Here is a 23,426-nt window from a genome sequence, read left to right on the forward strand (position 1 = left end):
ATATTAAGGAGCAGTTCTTCTGCTACAGGTAACAATTCTTTCAGTAATTTAGTTGGTACAGGATCTAATAAACATGTTGCTGGTTTAGATGCAGTGATAAGTTTATTTAGCTCTTCCTGTCCTATAGTTGTAAAGCACTGCAGTTTATATTTGGGTGCGATGCATGAAACTGAAGTGTTAGACGCTGTAGAATCTACATTTGTTATTGTATTTCTGATGTTATCTATTTTATCAGTGAAGAAATTCATAAAGTTATATCATGAAAAAGTCATAAAAATTCATAATCCGTTTCTGTCAGACGCGACCGATTCGAGAACCGAGGAGCTGATGATACTGCGCATGTGTTGTGTGATTCAGTGTGAAGCATAATGATGCACAGGGCGTCTGAACCGAACTGTTTTTTTTGGTGATTGATTCTGAACTGATTTTGTGCTAGTGTTGTGAACGCGGGTAAACCACAGGTTTGAATGAAGGGCCATCATCGCCAATGGCGTCATCACGTTGAGCGAACTATTTTCTTCAACCAGTTTATTGAATCGAACTGTCCGAAAGAACTACTGGTGATCCGAAAACCGATGCAACCGGTTCTTGACTCGAGAACGACTCGGTCGTTCATTCGTTATCTGGCTAGGCTTGGTGTTCATCTTCAGTTCTCTCTTCACAGCAGTTCAGTCAGTGTACTGTTTGAGTGCATGAATTACTCCGGGATATTGTTTATATTAACTCAGAGGGAGTGTCAGCCACATTAAAAAAGTTAACAGCTTAAGTCATTTGTGGATTAATGCTCATTGGAGACGCGAACCATTTCAAACGATTCAGTTCGATTTGGTGAACTGGTTCAAGAAGATCCGGTTACATCGAGTGATTCGTTCGCGAACCGGATATCACAAACTGCAGTGTTTTGAACTCACTCACAACAGACCCGGAAGAGGAGACAATGCTGAATAAAGTAGTTGTTTTTACTATTTTTGGACCAAAATGTATTCATGTATTCATGTATTCATGTCACATGGACTACTTTGATGATGTTTTTCTTACCTTTCTGGACATGGACAGTATACTGTACAAACAGTTTAAATGGAGGGACTGAGAGCTATCAGACTAAATCTAAAATATCTTAAACTGTGTTCCAAAGATGAACGGAGGTCTCACGGGTTTGGAACGACATGAGGTTGAGTTATTAATGACATAATTTTGATTATTGGGTGAACTAACCCTTTAAGGATTTTGTTATTTTACATGACTTTTCCAGCTTTAGAAATGTCTTCAGTATTTTAAGTATGTTCAAACCAAGCTTGGTAGACATGATAGATGGTAGATATGACTGGTTTCCCAGTCTGCCATTGGTCGGAAAAGCAGACTGTCCTGCCCCTTTATTTGTAATTGACTGATGTCATTGATTGTGTCAGGTTGGCATGTGTCGACTGATTCTTAAACATAAATTATTATTTACACTTGCTTTTGCATATTAATTTAAAAAAAAGCATTTCAACATGGGAAAAACACCCTACGTCTTCAAGTATTTTTACTAAATGTTGGGATGTTTGATCACAGTTATTTTAATGAAAATCGTATATACCTGCTAGTGTACAGCATGTTTAATGTAGTTACATCAGATTTACCTTGGGATTAAGTCAGTTTATTCCTTTGTGTTCAGCGAATGCGTTCGGAGGCAGAAACCCAGCGGCCCGTGTTTGATGACATGGAGAGTGAGCTGGCCAAGGCCACGGCGGTCAGTCATCGCATGCTTCAGGTTCACTGCGAGCGGGATGCTGAGCTGGATCACTACCGGCAGCTCCTGGGCAGCCTCCAGGACCGCTGGCGCGCCATATTCGCTCAGATCGACCTGCGGAACCGTGAGCTTGAGCAGCTGGGCCGTCAGCTGGGCTACTACAGGGAGAGCTACGACTGGCTCATCCGCTGGATCGCAGACGCCAAACAGCGGCAGGAGAAGATCCAGGCCGTGCCTATAATCGACAGCAAGACTCTCAAAGAACAATTGGCACAGGAGAAGGTACTGAATGACACAATCTTTCTCCAGAGGGGTTTTCACACGGCGCTTAACTCCAGGTTAATCCTTTGGTTATGGGTTGAGCAATACCTCATGCTTGTTTGAAGTTTGAAAATACAGTAGGTTATCAATAAAATGTCTATGAGGAGACTTTTTGATTGGTAACAACCAAAACCCACTTATGAGCTGCCCCACTTTACCATCATTTATCATTTAGCTTACTTAGATATCAATATCCTAGTAAAAATATAAATAACATTGACTGGAAACATCAAGTTATTAACTGCAGTGATGAACAGTGTTATTGCAGTAACTGTCAGAGACTTTGCCAGTTATTAACCAGTTAACAACCAGTTATTAAAAATGTGTGTAATACAGAACAAGCTCAATAAAGATCTTGTGAGAAATGTTTTACATCTTGGAAAAATCTTGTTTCGTTTCTGGAATATTAATTTACATGCATTAGTTCTCTTACATGCATTGCATTAAGAATTCTTTTGTTAACCCATTGCAAAGGTATAAGCATAATATGCTGACATATTATTTTACAGAAACTGCTTGAAGAGATTGAGAAAAACAAAGATAAAGTTGATGAATGCCAGAAATATGCCAAAGCTTACATTGATACCATTAAGGTAAGAGAGAGTATATATATTAATTTATTTATTGTATGTACCTACAAGTTGTGGTTAGAGTACTACAATCTTTATTTCTTCCAGGACTATGAACTTCAGTTAGTTGCCTACAAAGCTCAGGTAGAACCTCTGACTTCTCCTTTGAAGAAAACCAAGATGGAGTCTGCCTCTGATAACGTCATTCAAGAGGTTAGAAAACGCTCACAAATCATTCACATTTATACATGTGCATTATGTGATTACTCATGTTTGCGCAGGTTACTATGGGTTTTATCATTTAAGTACACTCATGTTATCTTGTAAACATCTAACTGATAGAATTTCAATGATCATTTTTCAAAATGCTTTGTCTTTTTCATCATAGTATGTCACTCTGAGAACTCGCTATAGTGAGCTGATGACACTGACCAGTCAGTACATCAAGTTCATCACAGACACGCAGCGGCGCATCGAGGACGAAGAGGTGCGTGACATCAGGGGACCCTATACCAGACTAACCCAAAAACACACTAACATTAACCAACCCAACCAACCACTCTCTAGAAAAACAAAACATCTAGATATACTTAATTTATGGGTGACTCAAGATTTTTCTGTGTCACTTTGGACACAAATATATATGAATTCAGTAGTATTTTACTGCAAGCATTTCAGAAATGTGTAACAGGTCGAATAAATTTGCCCTGTCCTAATTATATCTTACTTAAACTATTTAACATAAAAAATTAAATTGTCTTTTAAAGGCAGTTTCATTATTTTATTTTATTTTATTTTATTTTATTTTATTTTATTTTAACACATTTATTGTTGGAAATAAATACAATAAAATAAAAACAGGATAGCTTGTAATTATTAATTTGCAGATACATATTTATTTTAAAAAGTGCCAGGCCACTGTTTCGTCAAACCTACTTTCTTTCAGTCTGTGTTCCTCTGACTTTATTTTGTAGTAAGTAACAAATATGCTTCGGGAAAATGTATCAGAGTAAAAGTATATATTTTTAATTAGGAAATATAGTGGAATAAAGTTTAAAGTTGATAGAAATATTAAAACAAGCGAAGTACTGTACATATTCTCTTAAAAAATATTTTGCAAAGTATTATTATCTTGTTACATTACACCACTGATATTTGCATGTCAGACAGTGTCGGATGTACACTAGGGAAAGCAAGTCATATGAGGCCTACTTTTCCTATATACTTTTCTCTTTTCTCACTACTGTATGTCTTTTAAACTCTAACCTTTCATTTCTTTGCTTCTCTTAACTGCTTGCCAGCGCTTTTGTCTTGATGATTGCTTGATCTTTTCTGAGCTCTAAAGAGGTAAAACTTTTCATGACACTCTAGTAATTCTTTATCCATATTCCAGTATCCATTTTCATTAATATACTGCATTTCCTCCCATCAAGCTTATATGAGTAACACTTTCTAGTTAAATGTTATTCTACTTTGGTTCATTGTAGTTTTCTGATTCTCTTTGCTCATGATGGTAGATTGTTAATTTAATTGATTAATTGACTTAAATGGTCTTCACACTGCATAACTTAAAATACATAACTGAAATATAATGTGGTAGTAGTAGTTTTAATGCATTTATGTTGTTAAGATTCATGACTGTTAAGATTTAGATGAAACTTTATAGTATCATCTACATTTCCAATATAATAATATATTGTGTAAGTCTGAATAATCACATTTGAGAATCAGATTCTTACTGCCCTTTTTTATACTTTAAGGTCATTTAAAATGTTCTTTTCATACTAATGTTTCCTCTTTATCTGTGGATCTGGACCTGCTTGTCTGCCTGAATCATTGCTTTAACGCTTATAGCTTACTTTCCATTGCTAACTGGAGTTCTTGCTTGCACTATTGGTTTTTAGTTGTTCTGTTCTTCTCACCCTTTTTTCAGGCCACCAAATCAAGTTCTAAAGATTTCTAAATCTTTAGAAAAGGAATGTTATTTATTTATTTATTTATTTATTTTGAAACACACTTAAAGGTGCCATGGAATGCATTGATACAATCGTTTTTATTGTTCTCTGATGTCCCTATAGTGTGTATGTGACATTTTATCTCAAAATACCCCACAGATAAGTTTGTATAGCTTCTTGAAATTGGCACGTTTAGGGTATGAGCCAAAACACTCTGTTTATGTGTATTTTCCCTTTAAATGAAAATGAGCTGGTGCTCCCGCCTGTCCTCAAGCATTGGAAAGCCCGTGGTTGGGCTACTTTAACCCGCTGGAGTCTAAGGGTAATTTTGGGGCCTGGAGAAGTTTTGTGCTTTTTCATTTGGTTATAAACATCTAAATGGTTAAGTCTAATCTCACTGTAATCAGCACAACCTGGCCTATAATAATATGTGAGCAGCATGTATGTATATGATTATGTTTTTGAGAAAAAATAATGTTATGCATGGTTAGTGAAAAACTTGAATAAGGCCATTAACACATAAAGAACATTGGTTCCTGGGACTTTTGAGAACTGGAGCTTATAGCCTAGAATTGTTCTTTCTAATTTATGTGAAAACCATCGTGTTTACTCACTCACAGAAAACAATATATTGATTTAAATTTTCTAAGACACTTTTTGTTGGTAAAAGTCATATGCGAGTAGGTGTCAACTATCATGAATATCATTGTGATTAACATCTGAGAAGACAAAGGCTCGCATAATGAGCTGCATAATGATCCTTTCAGTCAGCTGTGTCACTGAGAAGGAGGAGTTACAAGAAAGAATGTGAGGACAAAATAAATGTATATAATTATATTTTTGTAGTTTATTTATAATATATTTAATTATCCCACAACATAATTTAATATCCACTTGCAAGTGCAGTTAAACAGTTTATTAGGAAAAATCAAAGCTTACTTTCAAACAAATTGTTTGCATCATTACTCCAGTCACACAATCCTTCAAAAATCCTTTTTACAATCAGATTTTCTACAAAAAATAAAAATAAAAAACCTTTACTGTTATATCATTATTATTATTATTAATGTTGAAAAGAGCTGAGAATATTTTTTTCAAGTTTGACGTTTGATTGCTTTCAGAAGCAATCTTTGCGTAACTCCAGCAACTCTGAACTGCCCCTCGATTGTGAGGCAGTAGAGTCCAGTGGACATTTCCTTCGAAGGTAAAATGTAACCAACGTCTCCTCAGTGTTCTATGGAGACTCCTATGTTCGTTGGTGCATCCCACCACACAGCACTTTTAATGGCTCTTTGGCTCTGACATTGTATCTCCAGCAGCTACAGCAAGAGAACACTAATGGCAGACCACAGCTTGTCAGTCAGGGCTGTGTATATGTTAATAGGGCAGAGAGCATCACAAATGGGCGGAACTTTCACACATTATGTTGTCATAGTCTGGAACTGCTTGTGTAAAGAGACGGTTTATAATTTTTTGCAATAATAAAACACAGAGTGAGTGGATTTTTAACCATTATAGGCTACTTGTTTTCACAAAACTGTGTTCAAACACCTTATAAAAATGACTTGCATTCTATGGCACCTTTAAAGTTTGTATTAACTGTATTTTCATCCAGTCATCTAGTGTATAGCAAAAGCATATTGATTACATTCTATTTTGTTCAGCAGAATTTTTAAAATAATTTTGATTAAATGGAATGCTGTATATGGTTTACATAGAGCCACCGTCTGGTAGCTTCTCCCCCATGCATGTTGTGAGAGTATAGTGTTTTAAAGCAGTCTTGTGTCTCCATACATTAATCATATCATCTTACTTAATCCAAATGATTGCATATGATATGATGATTGACTGTTAATTTACCTTAACCCTGTTTGTCATGATTGCATCTAAACCTGTCTTTCATTGAGCTAAATAATAACCTTAACACTTAAAGACTTAGTTTACTTAAAAATGCAAACTTCTGTCATCATTTGCATTTCCTCATATTATTCCAAACCGCAAATGTGTTACTTGTCTCCATGGAACACAAAAGAGAAACATTTAATAATAAATGGGATCTGAAGTTTACAAGCTTCAAAAGTGATGAAACACACTAACAGTCATCCAACTTGTGCTGTCTTCCAAGATTTCTAAATATACAATAGCATAAAAAATTGTCACTATTCACTGAAAAAATACAACAGTAAATACATTTTCAGTGAATAGCAACTTGTTGATTTCCCCGCTCCTTCTGGCTTCAGAAGTCAGATAATGTGCACAAGTCATAAGTACTGCTATTTTGTTTGAAGAACAGAGGGTCATCTCAGAGGTATATCAAGATTTTGACATCTCTTGTTATTATTTACTTTTATGTTAAAAAGAGTGGCCAATATATATCACCTTTTGTGTTCTATGGAAAAAAGTAAACCTATAATATTGTAGACAGTCAATACAAGTTTGGAATAAAAGTGAGTAAAAAATGACAGACTTTTCATTTTTGGGTAAACTACTCCTTTAACACCCTGTCATGATTGATCTTAATCATACATTTCTTTACCATTTACCTCCACTAATACAGAAAGCTGCTGAGAAACTAAAAGCAGAAGAGAGGAAAAAAATTGCTGAGATGCAGGCAGAGTTAGAGAAACAGAAGCAGCTAGCTGAAGCTCATGCCAAGGCCATTGCCAAAGCGGAGAAAGAGGCACAGGAGCTCAAGCTCATGATGCAAGAGGAGGTTAGCAAACGAGAGATTGTTGCTGTGGATGCTGAAAGGCAAAAACAGAACATCCAGCTGGAGCTTCACGAGCTCAAAAACATCTCTGAACAACAGATGAAATCAAAGAGCCAACAAGTGGAGGAGGCTTTACAAAGCCGGGTCAAGATAGAGGAAGAGATCCGCATCATAAGACTTCAACTAGAAACTACACTGAAACAAAAGTCCACTGCAGAGGATGAGCTGAGGCAGCTTAGAGACAAGGCTGCTGAGGCAGAGAGACTTCGTAAAGCTGCTCATGAAGAGGCTGAGAAACTTCGTAAACAGGTTAACGAGGAGACCCAGAAGAAGCGGATGGCGGAGGAAGAGTTAAAGCTGAAGTCTGAAGCAGAAAGAGAGGCTGCCAGGCAGAAGCAGAAAGCCCTGGATGACCTCGCGAAGCACAAGATGCAAGCAGAGGAGGCAGAAAGACACATGAAGCATGCTGAGATTGAGAAAGCCAGACAAATCAAGCTCGCTCAAGATGCAGCTCTGAAAAGTGCTGCTGCTGAGTTGCAGAGCAAGCGCATGTCCTATGTTGAAAAGACATCTAAACTTGAGGAGTCACTCCGAGAGAAACACGGGACTGTCGTTCAACTGCAGGAGGAAGCAGAACGCCTCAAGAAGCACCAGGAAGAGGCAGACAACGCAAGGGAGGAGGCTGAGAAAGAGCTTGAAAAGTGGAGGCAAAAAGCCAATGAAGCCCTTCGTCTAAGGCTCCAGGCAGAGGAAGAAGCCCACAAAAAGACTATTGCACAGGAAGAGGCTGAAAAACAGAAAGACGAGGCTGAGCGTGAGGCCAAAAAACGGGCCAAAGCTGAAGAGTCTGCCCTGAAACAGAAAGACATGGCTGAGCAAGAGCTAGAGCGGCAGAGGAAGCTGGCAGAGAGCACAGCGCAACAAAAACTCTCCGCAGAGCAGGAGCTGATCCGCTTGAGGGCTGATTTTGATCATGCTGAGCAACAGAGATCACTGCTCGACAATGAACTGTACCGTCTAAAGAATGAGATTAGTGCTGCAGAGCAGCAGCGGAAGCAGCTTGAAGATGAGCTTTCCAAAGTTAGAAGTGAAATGGACATACTTTTGCAGCTGAAGTCTAAAGCTGAGAAGGAGAGCATGTCCACCACTGAAAAGAGTAAACAACTCTTGGAGGCTGAAGCTGCTAAACTGAGGGATCTTGCAGATGAAGCAGCCAAGCTCCGTGCCATTGCTGAAGAGGCAAAGAGACAGAGACAGGTTGCTGAGGATGAAGCAGCGAGACAGAGAGCAGAAGCTGAAAGAATTCTCAAAGAGAAACTTGCTGCCATTAATGAGGCCACTCGCTTGAAAACTGAAGCAGAGATTGCTCTAAAAGAAAAAGAGGCCGAAAATGAACGCCTGAGAAGGCAAGCTGAGGATGAGGCTTACCAGAGAAAGGCTCTTGAAGATCAGGCAAGCCAGCACAAGCAAGACATTCATCAGAAGATCGAACAGCTTAAGAAGTCCTCTGAAATGGAATTAGATAGACAGAAAACAATTGTGGATGACACTCTTAAACAGAAAAGAGTAGTTGAAGAGGAGATTCGTATCTTGAAAGTTAACTTTGAGAAGGCTTCATCTGGCAAGCTTGATTTGGAGCTTGAACTAAATAAACTGAAGAATATTGCAGAGGAAACACAACAAAGCAAACTGCGAGCTGAGGAGGAAGCTGAGAAGTTGCGCAAGGTTGCCCTTCACGAAGAAAACAGAAGAAGGGAGGCTGAAGAAAAACTGAAAAAGATTACTGCCGCAGAGCAGGAAGCAGCTCGACAGCGCCAGGCTGCTCAAGAAGAGGTTGAGCGTCTCAAAAAGAAAGCTGATGAGGCCAGAAAGCAAAAAGAAGATGCTGATAAAGAAGCTGAGAGGCAAATACTTGCTGCCAGAGAAGCTGCTGAGAAAGCAATTACAGCTGAACATCAAGTCCACAGTGTTCTAGTTCAGCAGAAAGAGGACAGCCTGGTACAGAAAAGGCTCAAGGAGGAGTTTGAGAAAGCCAAAAAGCTTGCCCAAGAAGCAGAAAAGGCCAAAGAAAAGGCAGAGAAAGAGGCTGCCCTCCTCCGCCAACAAGCAGAAGAAGCAGACCGTCAGCGTCAGGCTGCCGAGGTTGAGGCTGCCAATCAGGCCAAAGCCCAAGAAGATGCTGAGAGGCTCAGAAAAGAGGCAGAGCTAGAGGCAGAAAAGCGAGCCCAGGCAGAGGCAGTAGCATTGAAACAAAAACAGCTAGCTGATGAGGAGATGGCTAGGCAGAAGACACTTGCAGAGCAGACACTTAAGCAGAAATCTCAGGTTGAGCAAGAGCTTGCCAAAGTGAAACTGCGACTGGATGAGACAGACAAACAGAAGACTCTCCTGGATGAGGAGCTTCATCGCCTGAAGGACGAAGTCAGCGATGCTGTTAAACAGAAAGCCCAGGTAGAGGAGGAACTGTTCAAAGTCAAGATTCAAATGGAGGAGCTCATCAAACTCAAGCTCAGAATTGAAGAGGAGAACCAACGTCTCATCCAGAGGGACAAAGATAATACTCAAAAATTCTTGGCCGAGGAGGCTGAGAACATGAAAAAACTTGCTGAGGAGGCTGCCAGGCTCAGCATTGAGACCCAGGAGGCTGCTCGCATGAGACATATTGCAGAGACTGACCTTGCTGAGCAAAGAGCACTTGCTGAAAAGATGCTAAAAGAAAAGATGCAAGCCATTCAGGAGGCCTCTAAACTTAGAGCAGAGGCAGAAATGCTACAGAGACAGAAAGACCTTGCCCAAGAGCAAGCTCAAAAGTTGCTTGAAGACAAACAACTGATGCAGCAACGGCTTGATAAGGAAACTGAGGTCTTCCAAAAATCATTGGAGGCTGAGCGCAGAAGACAGTTGGAGATAACAGCTGAGGCAGAGAAACTTAGACTTCAGGTGTCCCAGCTCAGTGATGCCCAGTCTAGAGCTGAGGAGGAAGCCAAGAAATTTAAGAAGCAGGCAGATGTAATTAGCGCCCGACTTCATGAGACAGAGCTTGCCACCAAAGAGAAAAATACAGTTGTTGAAACATTGGAAATACAGAGATTGAGGAGTGACAAAGAAGCAGATGACTTGCGCAGAGCTATTGCTGATCTTGAAAAGGAGAAGAAAAAATTGAAAAAAGAAGCTGAAGAGTTACAGAAAAAGTCCAAAGAGGTATTGTGTAAAAGATGGCATAAATCGCTGCTTATGCCATTGTTAACCCTATCTCCAAAAACTAACATTGCTTTAATACAGTTATTTTTTTCTTTTTCTTTTTTTGTTAAGAATTTTCCAATCTTGAATTATATTCTCTAATCATTTCTGATTAATCTTTAAATGGATATTTACATAATTGAAAATTATTTGTTTGAATGTTTTTAGCATTGTTTTAACTTTGTTCATCGTCTCTTTTCTTTTACAGATGGTGAATGCTCAGCAAGAACAAATTAAACAGGAGAAAACTATTCTGCAGCAGACATTTATGTCAGAAAAGGAGATGCTGTTGAAGAAGGAAAAACTAATTGAGGATGAAAAGAAGAGGTTGGAGAACCAATTTGAAGAAGAGGTCAAAAAGTCAAAAGCCCTTAAAGATGAGCAGGAACGTCAAAGAAAACAAATGGAGGATGAAAAGATTAAACTAAAGGCCACAATGGATGCTGCTCTGATAAAACAGAAAGAGGCTGAAGAAGAGATGCTTAACAAGCAGAAAGAAATGCATGAACTTGAGAGGAAGAGGCTTGAACAGGAAAGGATTCTTGCTGAGGAAAACCAGAAACTGCGTGAGAAACTTCAACAGCTGGAAGTTGCTCAAAAAATCACCCAGGAGATTCACATTCACACTAAAAGCCAAAACGTCCTCAATGGTCAAAGTATTTCTGATCAAGTTGACAGCACACACAGTTTCTCTCCCTTATCATTTGATGGCATTCGTGAGAAGGTGCCTGCAAGTAGACTTTTTGAAATAGGTATTTTAAGCAAAATTGATTATGATAAGCTTCAGAATGGTGAAACCACAGTCGAAGAACTCAGCCAGACAGACAAACTTAAAACAGTTCTTGAGGGCAAGAACTGTATCAGTGGCCTGCTTGTTCATCCAAATCAAAAAATGCCCATCTATCAAGCCATCAAGGAGAAGAAGATTGCTCCTGGGACAGGGCTTGTGCTGTTGGAGGCACAGGCTGCTTCTGGATACATAATAGACCCAGTTAAAAACAAGAAACTCTCTGTCAATGAGGCAGTTAAAGAGGGTCTAATTGGACCTGAACTTCACAACAAGATGCTGTCTGCAGAGAGAGCTGTCACTGGCTACAAGGATCCATACACAGAGGCAAAGATCTCCCTCTTTGAAGCTATGAAGAAGGGTCTCATTGGGGAGGATCATGCCATCAGGTTGCTTGAGGCTCAGATAGCAACAGGTGGCATTATTGATCCAGTAAATGGTCATCGTGTGCCAAATGAAACAGCCTATAAGCAGGGTCAGTTTGATGTGGCCACCAGTAAAATCCTACAAAATCCAACAGATGATGTCAAGGGATTCTATGACCCAAACACCCAAGAAAATATGACGTACCAGCAACTAATAGAAAGGTGTGTCACTGATCCAGAAACAGGGCTCCTTCTTTTGCCCATTTCTGAGGAGGCTGCTCTAAATGCCAGGGTATTCACAGATGAGGAAACAAGAGATGTGTTTGACAAGACAACAGTGTCTGTGCCATTTGGCCGTTTTAAAGGAAGGACTGTGACCATCTGGGAGATTATAAACTCTGAGTACTTCTCTGATGACCAGAAAAAAGATCTTATCCGCCAGTACAAAACTGGAAAAATTACAGTTGAAAAGATCATCAAAATTGTTCTAACTGTGGCAGAGGAAAAAGAGAAAAAGAATGAACTTGCCTTTGATGGCCTGAGAGCACCTGTACCTGCTACAAAACTTCTTGAATCAAAAATCATTGACAAAGACCTCTATAATAAGTTGCAGAAAGGACAACTGCTTGTAAAAGATGTGTCTGAAATGGAAAATGTGCGGATTGCCTTGAAAGGCACTAAATGCATTGCTGGCGTAATTATTAACTCAACCAAACAAACAATGTCCTTTTATGATGCTATGAAAAGAGACATGATGAGACCTGGGCCTGCTCTTAATCTCTTGGAAGCACAAGCTGCCACAGGATATATCATAGATCCTGCTAAAAACCAACAACTCACAGTAGATGAGGCTGTCAAAGCAGGGGTTGTTGGTCCAGAACTTCATGAAAAACTACTGTCTGCAGAGAGAGCTGTCACTGGCTATAAAGATCCTTACACTGGAAAAACAATTTCTCTGTTTGAGGCTATGAATAAAGACTTGATCATGAAGGAACAGGGAATTCGACTGCTTGATGCACAACTAGCAACCGGAGGCATCATTGATCCTGTTCAAAGTCACCGCATTCCACATGACATTGCCTGCTTGAAGGGCTGCTGTGATGATGCAACTCACAAGTTTTTGACCAGCCCAAGTGATGAAGTTAAGGGATACTTTGACCCAAACACTCAGGAATATCTCACTTATCCACAGCTTTATAAACGATGTGTGACTGACAAAAAGACTGGCCTTCAGCTTCTGCCTTTGTCTGAACAAGCCATCAATGCCAAAGAGGAGATGAAGTACACTGATGCCCAGACCAAAGACGCAATGGCCCAGGCAGCTGTTGAAATTCACAGTGGACCTTTCAAAGGGAGAAAAGTTACCTTATGGGAGCTCATTAACTCTGACTACATCACTGAAGAGCAAAGGCTTGACCTAATAAGGCAATATAGATCTGGGAAAATGACAATTGAGAAGATTATAAAGATTTCAATTGAAATTGTTACTAAGAAAGATGCCAAGAAACAAGAAGAGGGATGCTTTAAAGGACTTAGGGCACCAGTTCCAGCCAAGTCACTATTTGATTCCAAAATCATTGACAAGGTTACCTATGATCTGCTGGAACAAGGTAAAAAGTCTCCAAAAGAGGTCAGCATAAACAATTCAGTCAACAAGTATCTCCAAGGCTCTGAGAGCATTGCTGGAGTTTACCTTGAGCCCACAAAAGAGAAAGTTAGCATCTACGAAGCAATGAAAAAGAAATTCCTCAGACAGAGCACTGGCATTGCTTTGCTTGAAGCTCAAGCTGCCACAGGATTTATTGTGGATCCATCAAGAAATGAATGTCTCACTGTGGATGATGCTGTTAAAGCAGGTATTGTTGGCCCAGAGCTTCATGAGAAACTTCTCTCTGCTGAAAAAGCTGTCACTGGATATAAAGACCCATTCACAGGCAATAAGATCTCCGTATATCAAGCCATGGAGAAAGACCTTATCCCAAAAGAACATGCCATGCCACTCTTGGAGGCCCAGCTGGCATCTGGTGGAATTATTGATCCAGTAAACAGCCATCGTATTCCTGTTGAGACTGCAATCCAGCGTGGATATTTTACCAAACATCTGGCCAGCAGTATTGCTGAAAGCAAGCACTTCTCAGACCCTGCATCTGATGAAAGCATATCATACAAACAGTTGAAAGACAAGTGCATGGCCGATCCTGATACAGGCTTAAATCTACTAAAGCTCTCCAAACCACAGGCCCCAACTGTTGTGGAGAAGACGTACCTTTACAGTGAAGAACAAACCCAGAGTGATCTATCTAATACACAGATTGATATACCCATTGAAGGTCAGGGCTCTATGTCTCTCTGGGATGTCATGAATTCAAATTTACTACCTGGAGATCAGAGGGATCGGCTTCTAGAAGAATATCGCTCTGGCAATTTAACAAAGGAACGAATGATAATCATTATAATTGAGATTCTGGAGCAGAAGGAGATCATTAAAGGGGGGAGCACCCAGACTGGCAGCACAAGAAGACGTCAAATAACTATTGAAGATCTGTACAATGCCCGCATTATTGACCTTGAGACCTACAACCTGTTGAAGAAAGAGAATAAGACTATGCGTGATGTCATGGAGATGCAAAGTGTTAAGCAGTATTTGTATGGAACTGGAAGTGTTGCTGGTGTGGTAACTGATTCAAAATCCAAGATCAGCATTTATCAAGCGATGAAAAGAGAGCTGATGAAGCCAGACATTGCAATTGCCCTCTTGGAGGCTCAAGCAGCCACTGGATTCATTATCGATCCCATCAGGAATGAAATGCTCACTGTAGATGAAGCAGTGCGCAAAGGTGTGGTGGGCCCAGAACTTCATGATAAGCTCCTGTCTGCAGAGAGAGCAGTCACTGGCTATAAGGATCCATATAGTGGAAAGGTTGTCTCCCTCTTCCAAGCAATGAAAAAGGACCTTGTCCCAGAGGACTATGCCCTAAGGCTTCTTGAAGCTCAGACAGCAACAGGTGGTATCATTGATCCAGAATATAACTTCCACTTGCCAACGGAGATTGCCATACAACGTGGATATATTAACAAAGAGACAAATGAAAAGCTCTCAGATGAGGTTAAAGGATATGTTGACCCATTGAATGATGAAAAAGTTTCATATTCTCAGCTTCTGAAAAGATGCAAGTTAGACAAGGATGGTTTATATCTGTTTTCTCTAAGAGACAAAAGTCTGGTCTTCAAAGGTCTCAGAAAAGAAATTACAATAGAAGAGTTATTCCGCTCAAAAATCATTGATGAACAAACAGTCAGAAAACTTAATGAGGGACTACTAACAGTGGAGGAGGTGAGCAATAGCTTGCGAAAATATATTGAGGGCTCAAGCTGTATTGCTGGTGTGTTTGTGGAGTCTACTAAAGACCGTCTATCAATCTACCAAGCCATGAAAAAGAATATGATCAGGCCAGGCACTGCTTTCGAGCTGCTGGAAGCTCAAGCAGCCACGGGTTATATCATTGACCCTATCAAGAACCTCAAGTTAACTGTAAATGAAGCAGTCAAGATGGGAATCGTCGGCCCAGAGTTCAAAGACAAGTTACTGTCTGCCGAGAGAGCTGTGACTGGCTATAGAGATCCTTATACAGGCAAAATGATCTCACTGTTCCAGGCAATGAAAAAGGGCCTGATTTTGAGAGACCATGGAATCCGTCTTCTTGAAGCCCAGATTGCTACTGGAGGAATCATTGACCCAGAGCAGAGTCACCGATTGCCGGTTGAAGTGGCCTACAACCGAGGCTTTTTTGATGAGGAGATGAACGAGATCCTCAGTGACCCATCAGATGACACCAAGGGCTTCTTTGACCCAAACACAGAGGAGAATCTTACCTACCTGCAACTGATGGAAAAGTGTTTAGAGGACCCAGACACAGGTCTTGTGCTCTTGGTTCTTAAAGAAAAGAAACGCGAGACAAAGGCTTCGTCCAAATCCTCAGTTCGCAAACGCAGAGTCGTCATTGTGGATCCAGACTCAGGCAAAGAAATGTCTGTGTATGAAGCCTATCGCAAAGGGCTAATTGACCATCAGACTTACATTGAACTTTCGGAGCAAGAGTGTGAATGGGAAGAAATCACAATGACATCATCAGAAGGGGTAGAGAAGTCTATACTCATTGACCGGAGATCAGGTCGACAGTATGACATTGATGATGCTATTGCAAGAGGCCTTATTGACCAGAGTGCAATTGAGCAGTACCGCTCCGGCACCCTTTCTATCACAGAATTTGCTGATATGTTATCTGGAAACATGAGTGGCTTTCGTTCCCGATCATCTTCCATTGGATCCACCTCCTCTTATCCAATGAGCCCTATACCTTCCATCAAAACACCTGCAACTGTATGGAATGATCCAACTGAGGAGACTGGTCCTGTGGCTGGAATCCTTGATACAGATAGCCTTGAAAAAGTTTCCATCACTGAAGCCATGCGTAGGAACTTAGTGGATTCTATAACTGGTCAGAGACTGTTGGAGGCTCAGGCTTGCACTGGTGGCATAATAGACCCATCTACTGGAGAGAAATTATCAGTTGCCGAAGCGACAGAGAAGGGTCTTATAGACAAAATAATGATTGACAGACTCAACTTAGCCCAAAAAGCTTTCCATGGATTTGAGGATCCTCGCACTAAAGTCAAAATGTCTGCTGCTCAGGCTCTCAAGAAAGGCTGGCTCTACTATGAGGCAGGGCAACGTTTCCTGGAAGTGCAGTATCTCACCGGTGGCCTTATTGAGGCAGAGGTTGAGGGACGAATCTCCCTAGAGGAGGCAATCAGGAAAGGTTCTATTGATGTCCGTACAGCACAAAAGCTCAGAGATGTGAGTGCTTACTCTAAATATCTTACGTGTCCCAAAACCAAACTGAAGATCTCTTACAAAGATGCCATGGACAGAAGCATGGTTGAAGAGGGATCTGGCCTTAGGCTTCTGGAAGCTTCATCAACATCCAGTAAAGGTCTCTACAGTCCCTACAATGTCAGTGGTTCTGCATCTGCTTCTGGTTCACGGTCTGGATCCAGGACAGGCTCTAGGTCAGGTTCAAGAAGAGGGAGCATTGATGCTACTGGCTCTGGATTCACCATGAACTTCTCCTCATCCTCATATACTTCTTCTGGTTACAGCCGCAGATTTTAAAGCCGGACCTCCCAATAAACCTAAAACATGGTCCTGCAGCTTTCATATGAGTTCTGACTCTGTCACTACACTTACATAATACACAGATATTAATTAGAGAAAATATTAATCGCTTTATTCATCTTTGCATGTGTTTGGTATAGGAAAATGCATTCCAAAAACTACCAGTATATTTTTGTCTGATTATGGTTAAATTCCCATTTTATGTATTTTGGATGCTTAATAGCTATTTCCTGGTCTATTTTTGGTTTACTTCAGTTCATACAGTTATTCTTTCTATTCGTATTTCTTTTCTTATTTTATACTTAGTACAGCATCTAAATAATAATAATTATTATTATTTTAATCAAACTTATTAGACTGTATTTAATATCACTTATTATTGCTTTTTTATGTGCTATTTTAGGAAATTCTTTTTATACTTGGGTTCATTTCAGGATAATGTACCAGAAAATATACCAGGTTTTACAAAAAAAAAAATAATTTGATTAACAAAGCGTGTGATTATGTTACATATTTGTATAGATTTGATAGATGGATATATTAGAGGCTGCTAGCCATCCTAGCAAATAAAAGTTTGTAAAAGAATGTAAAACAACACTACACCTTTACATAAACATACATAAACATTAAAGGAGGAGCAAGCACTTTGTCCAACAAGCCAGTTTTACTGTCCCCTGAAACTGGATGTTTTTTGTTTGTTTGTTTGTTTTTTATTATGAAAGTCCATTTTTCATTTACTGGATCCAGTCCCTCCGTAAAATCTTTTTTAAAACTCCTGACTTCCCCATAAAGAAGTCCCCAAGGCCCAGTTTTACTGTCAGTGCTCCACTGATGTGATATCCAATGAAGATTTCAGATGGCTCAGGTGTCTGATCCATTCCTCACTCATAACATCTGGACAGATCTGGATGAAATGTAGTACTTGTAAGTTGAACTAAATTTACATTTATTGCTGCTGTTTCCTAATGACCACACTGATTTTACTTTTCAAAATTCTTTGTATTGTTTTAACACCTATTTTAATCAGTTCTACAATTGTGCTTTCAAAAACCGCTGCTGTAGAAGAAGTTTGTGCAATCCTGAGAAGCTTATTTTTTATTAAGTTTAATGGCATACTATATGTCTGCTTTTTCTAAAGGATTTTTTGACAGCATTAAGCCATATAATAGTTCTTGTCATTTATACTGTGGGTTTTGTCTTTGTTTTCTCTCTCTCTCACAGAGATCATCAAATACAAAATACAGACAACTTGATGATTCCAAAAATTTGGTCTTGGATTGTGAGATAAATGATGCCCATCAGCAGCCCACATCCTTAAATATTCAGGTATTTATTAAAAATTCATCACCTCTCTATGATTTTGTATTGTATGTACCTACTGTATGTTTGATACCAAGTATATTTTTGTTTCCCTTCATGCACTGTTTTGTTTTCCTTTTATCATTTTGTTGCTTCATATTATATTTTTAATGTTGTTTTTAGAGCCTCACTGAGGGTTTCCTCCTACCTTTGCATCTGCCATTTGCATGAAGACACTAGAGGCTAGGGCTACCTTGAAGTTTGCCTTGGAAATCATATCAAGAACTGACACTTTAGTGGACTGCTCCTGTTTTCATCAGATGGGAGCTGGACTTTGGAGTTTACACAAAATAATTCAAAACAACAATAGAATTGGATCCATTAAATTTATCTTAATGTAGAATCTCTGAGTTCTACTGCCTACATGGTTTCTAGCCCCAACGTGAGTTTTAAAATAAAACATTTAATGCATTGTGCAAATCCTTGTATTCCATTACACATTTACATAATAGAAATAAATGCAGATTACATCTTTAACTGAATGTATTTTGGCTCATTTAGTGTACGACAACTTCATTTTTCATTTTTACATTGCCTGTGCCAAAAAAAAAAAAAAAAGAAAGAAAAAAAACATGTTTTGGTCATTTGTTGCCTCCCATGTATTTCTTTGCTTGTTTTTATATTAATTGAACTGTTGTGTCTTTTGAAACTACTTGACTTTTTTCTTTTCTTTTCTCTTCTTATTTTATTTTGATTTTTTTTTTATGTTTATGTAAAATATTTTTTTTGCATGTTTTACTAACTCGCTTTAAAGTGTTCTAAAAAGATGAAGAATAGATTTTTGAATTTTCACCATGATTTTATGAGTAAAAGATGTATGAATACTACTGTAACTGGTGGAAGAACTTTTCCCTTAGTAGAGACTGGTAATAAAGAGTTAATAACACTATACACTGTAAGTGTAAATAAATTTATTTTGGAAAGATCAGTTCCAGACTTCGTACAGTTTGTGTTTTAACTTTTATCCTGTGCTTAATCTAGTTAATCATTCATATCACCCGGCCAATAAACAGTAAATACACACATTTTTAGCAGTCATGTATCAGAATACTGTTACAAAGTGAGAAGTTAGAAACCAAAGGTGAGCAATCACCAGATTACTTAAACATACAGATAGGAAGTATGATGGTGTTGGTCGGAGAAACGGATGCTGTCCTCTGGTGGCAGGGAAGTTGATTGACAGGCTCAGATGACACTATGTTACATCTGTAGGCTGAAAGACAGAATCCAGAGGGAGACACATTTATGGATGGCCTGTCTTTGTGTCATTACACTGCCGACAGCCTCTCTGCTCCTCCTGCATTAACTGTGCCCATGCCGTGCCTTTCTCCGCATGATGGCAGCGCTACGGTATGTCTTCACTTCAGCAGAGAGATGGAATTACATACAAAAACTAATAAGCTAGATGAAAATATTTCAATAAATGTGTGTTTGGTTGGTGTCCCTCTGTTTCAGGAAGCACCTGCACAGAAAAGAAGACAGTATGGGTAAACTAACCATAAACTGTCCATTTTGCATTTTAATTTAATAATAAAGCCCATATATATAATAATAATAATAATTAAATTCCACAAATGTAATGCATTCAGAATATACAGTAGGTCATGTCTGAGCTTACATCTAACAGTGTTTATAGCTATATTAAACATTTGGACATGTCTACTCGTCCTGTATGATTATTTTGTACATTTAAGAGTAACAGTAAAATGAACAAAAGTATAATTCTGATGTAGTGACCAGAACAGGTGTCTCCAGTGAACACAAAACCGTATATTTGATACACATACAGTATTTTGAGCGTCTGTCTTCTTCCAGCTCTGCTCGCTGCACTTAGTGAGGTGTGAATGTGTTCTTGTGCTGTTGCTAGGATGGATTCAGAGGAGTGGAGTCAGTGGCAGAGTGAGTTCAGAGGTCAGATCAGGGCTCTGCGACACTGGCTGAAGACCATGGAGAAGAGACTCCCTCCAGCGGATCCTGCTGTGAGTCTCTCACAGACACTGGCCCAAGTCTGACGACACTCCTAAAACACTCCCTTTTCAAATGTAATATCACTTAATACAAAAATTCAGCCGATTCGCAAAAAAAAAAAAAGCCTGATGTTACCTAATTTGATGATGCTGAGTCCAAAAATATCAGTAAAAACTTACTAGCAAAACTTACGAGTTTCTGCAAAGGGTAAAAAAGGGAAAAGGGAAATCCAGCTTAAAAATAGTGTCTTCAGATTCATTCATAGATGTGAAAATGAGCTGAGAATTAAACAGATAGGTGTAATCTGGCTCAGAGATAGACAGAAATCATGTCTTTGAGACAGATTTTTCCACTGATAAATAATCATTAAGACTTATTCACCTTACAAAATCTTGTTAAAAGCAAAACTGCTGTGCAGTGCATCATTTTTTGTTAGGAACTGTGACATACTTTAACAAAACTGGCAGTATTTTAGGGAATCAGCAACCTAAAATTAGTAAGAAACAACCACTAGATAGTCTTCAGTAAATACAACTTCAGTAAATGTTTTCTCTTTTAGACCTCTGGGTCCCTCTTCACACCTTCATAGCCCTTTTTTCATTTTCTTCGGTTACTCGTTATACAACAGCTTTTTATCTGAATGTTGAATAAGCTCAAGTTTCTTTTGTGCCATTATTGAGACAGCCTTTGACCGTCTCCACCCAGGCTTTCCATCCTTTTGTCTTGTGATGAAGCATCACGTCTCATTTCTCATGACATCATACTGTAAGGAGATGAAGATAAAGGTTTGGAGACAAATGGAAAGACATTTATGCCATGTGGCTCATGTCTTCAGATTGAAGACTAATGATCCTAAAAGTAAGAAGTTGACTGTATGTTGTGTTTGATTTTGTTTGTATTTTTTTTTTCTTTAAGTATGAAATATTCTTATAACATGACCACCTGGATAAAAATACATGAAAAAGAAAAAAATCTCGAGGACATCCGGAATATGCAGGCCTCTTTGCTGTGGGGTAATTGTGTGGGCAGGGGCCTTTTTTGATGAGAAAAGGGCTGATCAAAGGCGGTGATGTGAGGCTTGTAACACACTGACTGTCCCCATGGTGATGGGATAAGCATCCCTATCAAATATGCTCAGAGAATATGCTTGAGCTCCAGCCATAAATCCCCAGCCCTGGACCCGTCCTGCGAGAGGGGAGCGAGGTGCAGCTCCTCAGAGGAGAGCTCTTTTGTGTTGAGGCTGCTGGAGGAGAGCGGGGTGCAGGTTTGTGTGGGGCCCCACACACACATGAGAGAACACTCTGAAAGCACATTAGACTCTGATGAGACGCTGACGGACCGGAGAAAACACACCATCTTACAGTGGACCTTCTCTTATCTGTCCACAATGGCAATGTTGTAACACTCCTCTGTGTTTCATCTCTTCACTGTCTCTCTCTCACAACAGTATTTGAGCCGTCCACTGCCAGTCTTGGACTAGTTTTGCTCTACAGAGAAACATATGGAGGCTTATTTCTGCCAAAGGATTAAAAATAAATAAATAAATAAAGTTATAGTAAGTCTTTATCTCACAATTGTGAGAAATAAACTGAGAATTCAGACTTATGAGAAATAATATCTCAATTACGAGAAAAGTCAAACCTGTTTGTTTCCACCAAGGAATAAAAAAAAATAAAAAAAATAATAAAAAAAAAAAATTAAACCTTTTATCTCACAATTCTGAATTGTGAAAAAAAGAAAACAAAAAAAAAAGTCAGAATTGGAGGAAATCAGAATTTTGTGATAAAAGTTGCAATTATGTTTATTTTTTTTTATATATTGAAAACCTACAGAAGCCTGTTTCTACAACTGAATAAAAATAAATAAATAAATAAAAAGGTAATTGGGACTTATTTCACAATTCTGACATATGTGACTTTTTTCTTAGAACTGCGTGATATAATTGTGAGTTTATATCTTACAATTCAGACTTTTTTTCTCAGAACTGCACAACATTTGACAAGCAATTGTGAGTTATTAAAAAGTCACTCTTTTTCTCAGAATTAGATTTTATAACTTACAATTGTGATTTGAATTGCAAGAGGAATCCCCTTCATATCACGCTGCTGTGATGCTAAGCTAAACTGCTGAGGATAGTTGGCAGGGTGTTGCTAAGGTGTTCTGATTGGGATTTTATCAGGTTGCTATGTGGTTGCCGAGGTGTTCTGTGTGGTAGCTTGTTCAAAAGTGTTCCTGTGATCTGTGAATATGGCTCAGGTTCCTCTCTCTGTGTCAGTCTGTGGGATTGTGGCACGTTGTTTTGTTTGCAGGTGAATAAGTCTGATCACTTTAAGTCCCAACAACAAACGTGATTTAAGGAATCATCTGTCTGTCTAAATGATTAACAGCTAAAACTCATTGTTAGTATGAGTAGGAGCTTTGTCACTTGTCTTATCAAATTTAATTAGCAAAACGTTCTGTTAGATTTTGGTTTTGGCTAATTGTAAACTTTAATTTCAGTTTTGGTGCTTCGGTCAATCACTAAAGTGTTGTTTGCTGGTCAGAGTCAGTGGCTCTGATTCTTGCCCAGGGCCTCATCCATTGCTTCCTAACGGTGGAGTCTTTGTGTGTCTGTGGCAAACTCTGCATCTCAAATGAGCCTCGCGCACATAACCTGAAACAGAGCAGGGTGAAGGGTTACAGCACAGCGTGGTCTCCTTTAGCCCGTCTCTACCCTTATAATGACAGCCACAAACATCAGCTCTGCACAGAAACACACTTCACCACTCCTTTACTTGCATACAGAGTTTTTCAAACGTGTTCACTGTTTCAGTAAATAGCCTATTTATTGTTGTATCCTGACTACATAAACTTTGGAGGGGACACAAGTGCATTAGTAATGTTCATGCACCTTTCAAAGAAAATTGGTTACTTTACGATAAGTTTCCTGTAATTAATGATGCATTAACTAACAGACAATGAGCAATACATGTATTTTATTTCATTTTTGTTATAATCTGGTCATTGTTAGTCCGTGTTAGCTCAGGTCCATTAAATCATATTAACAGATACAACTTTTGATTTTAATAACATAATATTAACATTTTAGTCAATTTCATTTTAGTTTGTTAACTAATGTAAAAATTGATTTCAAAGTGCTACCAGAAAAGAAATGGGTTAGAGGCAAAATAATTGCTTTTACTTATTATTCATAACTATATTATTCATGCAACACTGAACATACAGCAACCATATAGCACACTGT

At 39.0% G+C, this 23,426-nt stretch overlaps 1 pseudogene; it reads left to right on the forward strand.

Moving 5' to 3' along the window:
* The window catches only part of LOC128030597 (plectin-like), a 108,598-nt pseudogene that overhangs the window by 48,988 nt on the left and 36,184 nt on the right, over positions 1-23,426 (forward strand).

The sequence above is a fragment of the Carassius gibelio genome, chromosome A16, assembly GCF_023724105.1.
Source record: "Carassius gibelio isolate Cgi1373 ecotype wild population from Czech Republic chromosome A16, carGib1.2-hapl.c, whole genome shotgun sequence".
In the NCBI taxonomy this organism is placed as follows: domain Eukaryota; kingdom Metazoa; phylum Chordata; class Actinopteri; order Cypriniformes; family Cyprinidae; genus Carassius; species Carassius gibelio.